The sequence below is a fragment of the Giraffa tippelskirchi genome, chromosome X (genome assembly GCF_054371585.1).
Source record: "Giraffa tippelskirchi isolate mGirTip1 chromosome X, T2T-mGirTip1v1.2.pri, whole genome shotgun sequence".
Classification (NCBI taxonomy): domain Eukaryota; kingdom Metazoa; phylum Chordata; class Mammalia; order Artiodactyla; family Giraffidae; genus Giraffa; species Giraffa tippelskirchi.
The window spans coordinates 46,950,001-46,958,951 of record NC_137289.1 but is presented as its reverse complement, the minus strand read 5'-3'; the positions used below and the strand labels follow the sequence as shown (position 1 = coordinate 46,958,951).

Genomic DNA, 8,951 nt, shown 5'->3' with positions numbered 1-8,951 from the left:
CTACCTCACTTATCCTATCTTCTGCCTCCGTTATTCTACTGTTGGTTCCCTCCAGAGTGTCTTTTATCTCCTTTATTTCATTATTCATTCTATATTGATTCCTTTTTATTTCTTCTAAGTCCTTGATAAACATTTCTTGCATCTTCTCAATCTTTGTCTCCAGGCTATTTATCTGTAACTCCATTTTGCTTTCAAGATTTTGGATCATTTTTATTATCCTTATTCTAAATTCTTTTTCGGATAGATTCCCTATCTCCTCCTCTTTTGTTTGGCTTTGTGGGCATTTCTCATTTTCCTTTACTTGCTGAGTATTTCTCTGCCTTTTCATCTTGTTTAGATTGCTGTGTTAGGCGTGGCCCTTCTGTATTCTGGTAGTATGAAGTTCCTCTTTGTTGTGGAGGTTCCTCACTGCGGTTGGGGTTGGACAGGTGGCTTGTCAAGGTTTCCTGGTTGGGGGAGCTTGTGTCGGTGTTCTGGTGGGTGGAGCTGGATTTCTGCTCTCTTGAGTGTAATGGAGTGACCAGTATTAATTTTTGAGATGTCTATGGATTTGGTGTGCCTCTGGGCAGCCTGTATATTGATGCTCAGGTCTATGTTCCTGCGTTGCTGGAGAATTTGCGTGGTATGTCTTGCTCTGGAACTTATTATCTCTTGGGTGGAGCTTGGTTTCAGTGAATTTATGGAGGCTATTGGATGGTCTCTTATTAATTAATGTTTCCCCTGGCTTTCAGTCTTATTCTTGCAGTAGCCTCAAGACTTCTCCTTCCATACAGCCTCAATAATAAAACTTTTAGGTTAATGGTGAAAAGATTCTCCACAGTGAGGGATACCCAGAAAGGTTCACTGAGTTACATGGAGAGATGAGGTGGGGGGGGTGGGTTGAAGTGACCAGGAGGGGAAGAGGGGAATTCAAATGTGGAGAGAGCAATCTAGCCAGTAAGCACTTCCCTCTGTGCTTTCCACAGTTTGGAACCCTCAGAGTGATTCACAGAGATACATAGAGAGGGGGGAGGAAGGTAACAGAGGTGAGCATGAGTAGAAAGGGAGGAATTAAGAGGGGAGAGAGAGATCTGGGCAGTATCCTGTTCCTGAAGTGTTCTCCGGTACCCAGAACACCCTCAGAGATTCACAGAATTGGGTTGAGAAGAGAAGGAGGAGGGTGGGAGATAGAGGTTCCCTGGGGGAGAAGAAAGAGCATCAATAGGGGGAGAGAGTGATCAGGCCAGTGATCACACTCCTGAGTAAAAATGGGTCCTAAAGATTGGGTTCTTAAATGTACAAAGTTGATATCAAATATGTAAAACACAGATTAAAAATCTAGAGTAGAGGTTAGACTCTTATAAAACTTACAATCTAAAAAAAAAAAAAAAAAGAAAAAAGGGAACAGTGTAAAAAGAAAAAAAAAACAGTAAAACAGTAAAAAAAGAAACAGTAAAAAAATGTAGAACAGGAAAAAAACATTAAAAAAAAAAAAAAACACAAAAGGTATAAGATATATGTATGTAGTTTGCTTCAAAAATAGGGTTTTTTTTTTTTTTTGCAAGTTAATAGTGTGTTATGAAAATGAAAGTTAAAGGTGTAATAGAGGACTTGAAGAAAAAGGAAAGAAGAGAAAAAAAAATTTTTTAATTAAAAAAAAAAAATTAAAAAAAAAATTAAAAAAAAAAAAAATAATAATAATAGTAAAAAATATATATATCCCGGACTTTCTCTGGAGCTGTTGTGAGCAGTGTGGGATCTGCTCAGTTTTAGATAGATCCTTATTCCTGCTTATACTTTTCAAGATCTGTAGGTCCTTTTTAATGCAGTCGGTATTAGCTACAGGGATCTTAATCTGTTGGCCTGTCCCTTCCAAAGCACTTCCCTCTGTTTATTTGGCTTCTGTTTGGAGATCTCTTCAGTATCTAATTTCCGCCCTGCAACAAAGCGGTGGAGGTGATCTCTTTAGGTTCGCTTGTTCAATCGTGCTGTGGGGAGGAAGGAACACTGCAATTCTGGCGTGTGTGTGGTAAGCTCGCAGTGTCTCGGCCGCACTGGGTTCGCCCCCGCTCACGGCGTGTGTGCTTTCCCCGTCTACCCTGCTCAGGCTTCAGGTTACTCGGCCGGGGAGCGGGCCCTGAGCCGCGTGCACTGCCTAGGACTAAGCCGCTCAGGTTCAGGCTCCCGGTTACTCCACAAAGGCGCAGACTCGATTTTGCCCGCGGCTTGTGCCGTTCCCGGTCGGAGCTGCCCAGGCGGCCAGGAGTTTGGCGAGGGCGCTGTCCCCTGTTGGGGCGGTGCGGCTTATCACCTCCCTAGTCCCCGCCTCGGTTTACGGGCGCGCCCGGCTCCGGTGTGCTTTGTGTCGGTTCTGGGGAGCTGGTCTCTGGCTGCGACCCTCCCGGCTGCTGTCGACCCTCCGGGATCTCAGGCAGTCTTTGCTTAAAAACTGGGAGCCTGTTTGCAGTTTGGTAGGGGGTGCCCTCTCTGGAGCCGAGTTTGCCCCTTTCCGGCTCTAGCGGGCCCCGCCTGCCCGCTGTGTCCGGCGGGGGATGGCGCGGTCCGCAGCCGGCTAGCTCTCCTCTGGTATCGCTCAGTCCTTTGTTCTGTGAGCGGGCCGGCAGTGCCTTAGAGTTGGGCTTTTCGCGGGATAGTTCTCTCTCTCTCGCTGTCCCACAGTTTAGGTTACTATCTCACGTTAGCTCCCTCAGATTGCCCTCGGGGCACTCGGGCCCGGTCCTTACCCTAGGCAATGCCGCCCGCTCCTCTCCGTTCAGCCCCCACTTGCTGGTGGCGGATGATGCGAGCGTCTGGGGTTCTTTGCTGGGAGTTGCTTTAGGCACGTAATCTGTCGATTTTATTTATTTTTTCCTCCCAGTTACGTTGCCCTCCGAGATAAAAAATCCTCCCCCACACCCGCCGGTGAGAGGGTTTCCTGGTGCTTGGAAATTCCTCCTCTTTTACGACTCCCTCCCCGGGACGGGTCTCCGTCCCTAACTCTTTTGTCTCTCTTTTTATCTTTTATAATTTCTCCTACCTCTTTTGAAGATAATGCGCAGTTTTTGTGAAAGCCTGACGTCCTCAGCCAGCCTTCAGAAGTAGTTTTGTGAAGTTTGGTCAGCGTTCAGATGTTCTTTCGATAAATTTGTGGAGGAGAGAGTGGTCTCCCCGTCCTATTCCTCCGCCATCTTCTGCTCTCCCCCTTTTTTCTGTATCTTTTAAGATGATTATATGTTTTTTGCCTTTTGTTCTATTAATATGGTGTTTTTAATTGTTTTTTTGTTTGTTTGTTAAATTGTTTTTTAAAAGACACATTTATTCAGCATCATGATCAGACTATTCCATTTAGCAATCAACAGCATGGGTAAAAAAAAAAAAATCTATATAATACCCTTTTTAGGAATTCTTTATACTTTCCACAGAACAGAAAATAAATGACCTGTTATATAATTAGTCACAAATAAAGTCCTCAAGTTTTTGCCCATACATGTGCATGTGTGCATGCTGAGTTGTTTCAGTTATGTCTGACTCTTTGTAACTCTATGGACAGTGGGCTGCCAGGCTCCTCTGTCCATGGGATTCTCCAGTCACATGAATACTGTTTAAAACATGTCTTCTTTGTAGCAGCTAGGCCCTGCCACCAGTGTGCATGGCTGAGTTCTTAAATCTTTTATAACCTGTTGCTTCCCTGTCATTTCTCTGGCTCTTCTCTCCTGCTAAGCTCTGTTTCCTGGCAATAATTAAAACCTTCTCCCACTGCCATAGCTACTCCTGCTGCTGGAACCACCATAGACACCTTGGTTTTGTGGTTTGGCAAAGTATTGGCCTTCACTGCCACAGGGAGCAGAACTTCTGCCTCCAAAGTTTCCTCCTATCATGGGTCCAAAAGTTGAAGATTGATTTCTGTAACTGCCAAAATCATTGTAGCTTCCACCCCCACCAAAATTGCTTCCATCATAACCAAATCCATTATAGACATCCCCACTGCCACCATATCCACTACCACCACTGTTGCCCCCTAAGCCAGCTCGACCACTGAAATTTCCTCCATGACTAAAGTTGTCATTCCCACCAAAACCACCTCCATGATCACCACCAAAGTTTCCAGAACCACTTCGACCTCTTCAGCTAGATGAAGCACTAGTCATCTCTTGCTTAGACAGTTTTTCTTACTTCATAGTTGTGGCCATTCACAGTGAGGTATTTCTGAATGACAGTCTTGTCTATGGAATCATGATCATCAAAAGTTACAAAAGTAAAGCCTTTCTTTTTGCCACTACCTCAGTCAGTCATGATTCCAATCACTTCAATCTTCCCATACTGTTCAAAATAATCTCATAAAGAAGACACTCTTCAGTGTGTTCTTTAATGCCAAAAATACCTTTTTCATAGTTAAGTGGGCACCAGGTCTTCAAGAATCTTCTTCTGAGATGGCCCTCTTTGGTTCCACAACTCTTCCATCCACCTTGTGTGGTCTTGCATTCATAACTGCATCCACCTCCTCCACAGTGGCATACGTGATGAACCCACTGCTTCTGGAGTGCTTGATGTTTGGATCCCTCATTACCATACAGCCTGTGAGCATTCCCCATTGCTCAGTATAGCTCCTCAGATCCTCATCAGTTGTTTCAAAGTTCAATTCTCTGATGGAGAGCTTTGGGAGACTCTGACTTAGACATGACGGCTGCAGAGGGGGGAGATTTCAAAGAGGCTTACTCAGTGGTATCCATGGGCAGAAAGCTTGTTTTTTAATGTTTCTGCAATTTGCATTTCTAGAACAAATCCCACTTTGTCATGCTTTATAATCCTTTTTATGTATTGCTGAATTCAGTGTGCTAATGCTTTTTGAGATTTCTTGCATGTATATACAGGGGGGATATCTGTCTGTAGTTTTCTTTTCTTCTGATGTCTTTATATGTGTATTTGGTATCAGAATAATACTGGCTTCAAAGAAGGAATTGGGAAACACTTACCTCCTCTTAAACTTTTAAAAAGAGTCTGTAAAGGATTGGTGTGATTTTTCTTCCTTTAAATATTTGATCCAATTTACCAGAGAAGCTATATGAGCCTGGGCTTTTTGTGTGTTTTGGGGTACAGGGGAGATTAATTTGCTGAATCCATTTCTTCACTTTTTAAAAATCTATTTGTATGTCATAAATTTTTGGTGAATACTGGATATGTTAGATAATACAGCTGACCCTTGAACAACATGGGTTCAAATTGCATGGGTCCTCATACATGGATTTCTTCAATAGTAAATACCACAGTACTACACAGTTGGTTGACTCTGTGGATGCATAAATGCAGGAACTGCAGATGCAGAGGAATGGTGAATATGGATGGTTGACTGTAAAGATTTTCAACTGCATGGAGGATCAGTGCCCCCAATCTCTGTGTTGATCAAGGATCAACTGTATGTTTTTAACAAGTCTGGATTCTGATTTTGCTTCCTGATGGTGGCTATCATTATTTTCTTGGTTGTTTGCTAACTTGCCTGAACTAAGTTTATGACCTCTGTCTCCATAACAATGAGTGGCTGCTGGTGTCTCTATTAAGATTTTTTTCTCTCACTTTTATTATTAAAGACTAGTGTCCTCAGGGTTGCTCCTGTATCTGCATAGCTTAGTGTTAATGTTTTGCTCAAACATCTCCAGTCAGCACATGTCCATGATCTGCTGATGAATCTGTGTGTGGACTGGGAAACACATTCAAACTTCAGTTTTCAAGTCTGCTCCAGCTTTTACTTTCTGCTGGTCTCTCTTGTTTTTCATAGGCATGGAGGCCAGGGATGTATGGACATGTGCACAAATTTGCCCTTCCTCTGCCTTTTTGCTCTCAGTGGATTGGATGCTGTCCACCCACACTGGTGGCAGAGATATTCTTTACTCATTCTACTGATTCAAACACTAATCTCTTCCAAAAACACCTTCATAGATACACTCACTGCCTGGAGAATCCCAGGGACGGCGGAGCCTGGTGGGCTGCTGTCTATGGGGTCGCACAGAGTCAGACACGACTGAAACGACTTAGCAGCAGCAGCAGCAGCAGCTACACTCACAAATAATGTTTTATCAACTATTTGTGCATCCTTTAGTCCAAGCAAGTTGACAAAGAAAATTAACCATCACATTCTGGTAAGTAAATGATAGACTTGGTCTGTTTTCACCCAAATCTCAGAAGTTCTAAGTTTGTTCTATCCTGGGTCAATTTCCATAGTGGTGAAATGGTTGTTTTCAATAGTTGCAATAGTCTTTCATGTGTTTTAAACTGCTTTAATGTAATGTCAGTACTAGACATGTCAAATTAAAATAATATTCACTAGCTCCAATGGTCTGGGTAGTACTGAAGGCTGGATTTGTTAGTATTATATGACAATGAAGACAAATTCCAACTCTGTAATGTAATGTGAATGTGTCCTCCTCAATCTAGAAGGTGGGGAACTGAGATACTGACACTAAGAAAATTTTAGACAAACAAGAGTCAGATTTTCTGACTTCTACTTATGTAAATAATATCTAAAAGCAGGCATGTTAGGATCCACAGATAGATGAGCTGCCAAAATGCCGACTATTTGTCTATAATGAGGAATAGCATCTAGGCACATCTACACCATATTTAAAATGTGTAAGAGACTTAAATTTGCTAAAAATCATTGAATGATACACTTGAAATGGGTGAATTATATGATATGCAGAATATGCCTAAATAATGTTATTAAAAATACCCAGGATACTGAGAAAAATCATATTTTTCAAATATGGAGCTTGGAAAATATACAGATGTGAAATAAAGTCAATTATAGTCATAAGAAAAGGCAATCTGTTAAGCATTATAGATATTTAATTCAAACAGATGTCTTACACAGTTGCATTTTAATGTAGGTGAAACATGCCACTAGAAATAAATTTATTAATGACATGTCAGTTGCAATTAGAACTCTAGTTATTTAGGAATAAAATTTTTTCAACAATTTTTTTTCTTTTTCTGGAACTTTTCCTATCATGCATATTTTCAGAAATTTGCAACTCATATAACCAACTCATCAATGACTTTCACCCTGACCACAGATTTATTTGTATGGAAAAATACAACAGTATTTGCTAAGTATATGCAATATTTTCCACCTAATTAGTACCTCAGGGCAGGTTGTTTATAAACAGAAAACAATAAGGGACATGTTAAATATCCCCAGCAGTACTCTCTGCATACTATCAGCTTTAGAAATAAAGAAGACAGTTTGTATTTTAAGCTACCAGATTGCCATTAAGTACAAGGAATCCAGCTAGAATAATGTGTGATTCATGGGGAAATAATGTTCTCTGCAGCTTTATACACTGGGGAAATGAACAGTTTCCTTTAGTTTCAAATTAGAAATATGTTTAGAGGGCAACATGGAAATAGATACTATTATTTCTGTTTTCAGTATTAATTTAAAAAGGAATGCTAGTAAAAATGTTTCACACTTGATACTAAATATATCTCAACTTTGCACATCCCCCACCTTCCTACAATCACTGCCAAGTGACAACCTAGTATCCGTTTACTGGGATCATTGTAGAAATCAGCCATTAATCAGGGAGCATTTGGCTCAAGGGACCTGTAATGGGTTGCAGAGGATTGCACATCATGCTTCACATGCAGATGAGGGTGCCATCTGGTGGATTTTCTGTAACTAAAAGCTAACAACATTTATAGAGAAAGCAGAATAATCCTTTTCTAGGTGGGAAAAGCTGCTCTTTTAGAAAACATCTGATTTCTTTTGACATTTATTAAATGCCCATTATGTGATTTGCTCTGAATGGGTGCCTGTTTTTTATAATTTAAATATGAGGAAGAAACACCTCATATCTATATTATATTATATTATAGTATATTAAAGCTTCAGATTTAAAAGGTAAAAAATGTGGGATGGAAAAAGATATTCCATGCAAAGAGTAACCAAAAGAGAGCAAGAGTGGCTACATTCATATCAGATAAAATAGACTTTCAATCAAAGTCTGTCACAAGATACAAGAAGGTCACTATATATTGATAAAGGGATCAGTTCAGAAATGGCAATCCAATAATAGTAGGGGAGTTTAATACCCCACTTGCAACATTGTATAGATCATATAAATAGAAAAGTAGTAATGAAAGAGCAGATCTGAATAATACTATGGACTAAATGGATCTAACAGACATACAAAACATTCTATCCAATAACACCAAAATATATATTCTTCTCAAGCACACATGGAACATTCTCCAGGATACATCATATGTTGGGCCACAAAGCAAGCCTTAACAAGTTTAAGAAGACTGAAATCCTATCAAGCATCTTTTGCAATCACTAAGGCATAAAACTAGAAATCAATAAAAAGAGGAAAACTGAAAAATTCACAAATATGTGGAAATTGAATAACATACTCTTGAACAACCAATGAATCAAAGAAGAAATCAAAGGGGAAATCAGAAAGTATCCTGAGACAAATGGAAACAAAAACACAACATACCAAAATAAATGGAATGTAGCAAAAGCACTTCTAAGGGTGAAGTTTAAAAACAATAAATACCTACATTAAGGAAAAAAAAAAGATCTCAAATAAACAACTTAACTTTACACCTCCAGGAAATCAGAAAAAGAACAAATTGAGACCAAAATTAGTAGAAGGAAGGAAATAATAAAAATTAGGAGAGAAATAAGAGACTAGAATGACAATATCAAGAAATCAATAAAACTAAGAGTTGGTTTTTTGAAAAGATAAACAAAATTTAACAACCTTTAACTAGACTAACCAAAAAGAAAAGAGAGAGGACTCAAAAAGTAATAAATGTGATTTTTTTATTTAGCAGATTCTTGCTAAACAAAATTTTATGGTAATAAGAAAAAATATCTAGAAGTAAGGTCTATGACATCACATTGGTTCTGTTTTAAAAGTCAAAGTGACTTCTGATATTGTGTATCTTTACCTAACAGCCTTACTATGGGGATT

At 39.8% G+C, this 8,951-nt stretch overlaps 1 pseudogene; it reads right to left on the bottom strand.

Moving 5' to 3' along the window:
* Positions 1–3,719: 3,719 nt before the first annotated feature.
* LOC145535637 (heterogeneous nuclear ribonucleoprotein A1-like) lies at positions 3,720–5,756 on the bottom strand (annotated as a pseudogene).
* Positions 5,757–8,951: the final 3,195 nt, after the last annotated feature.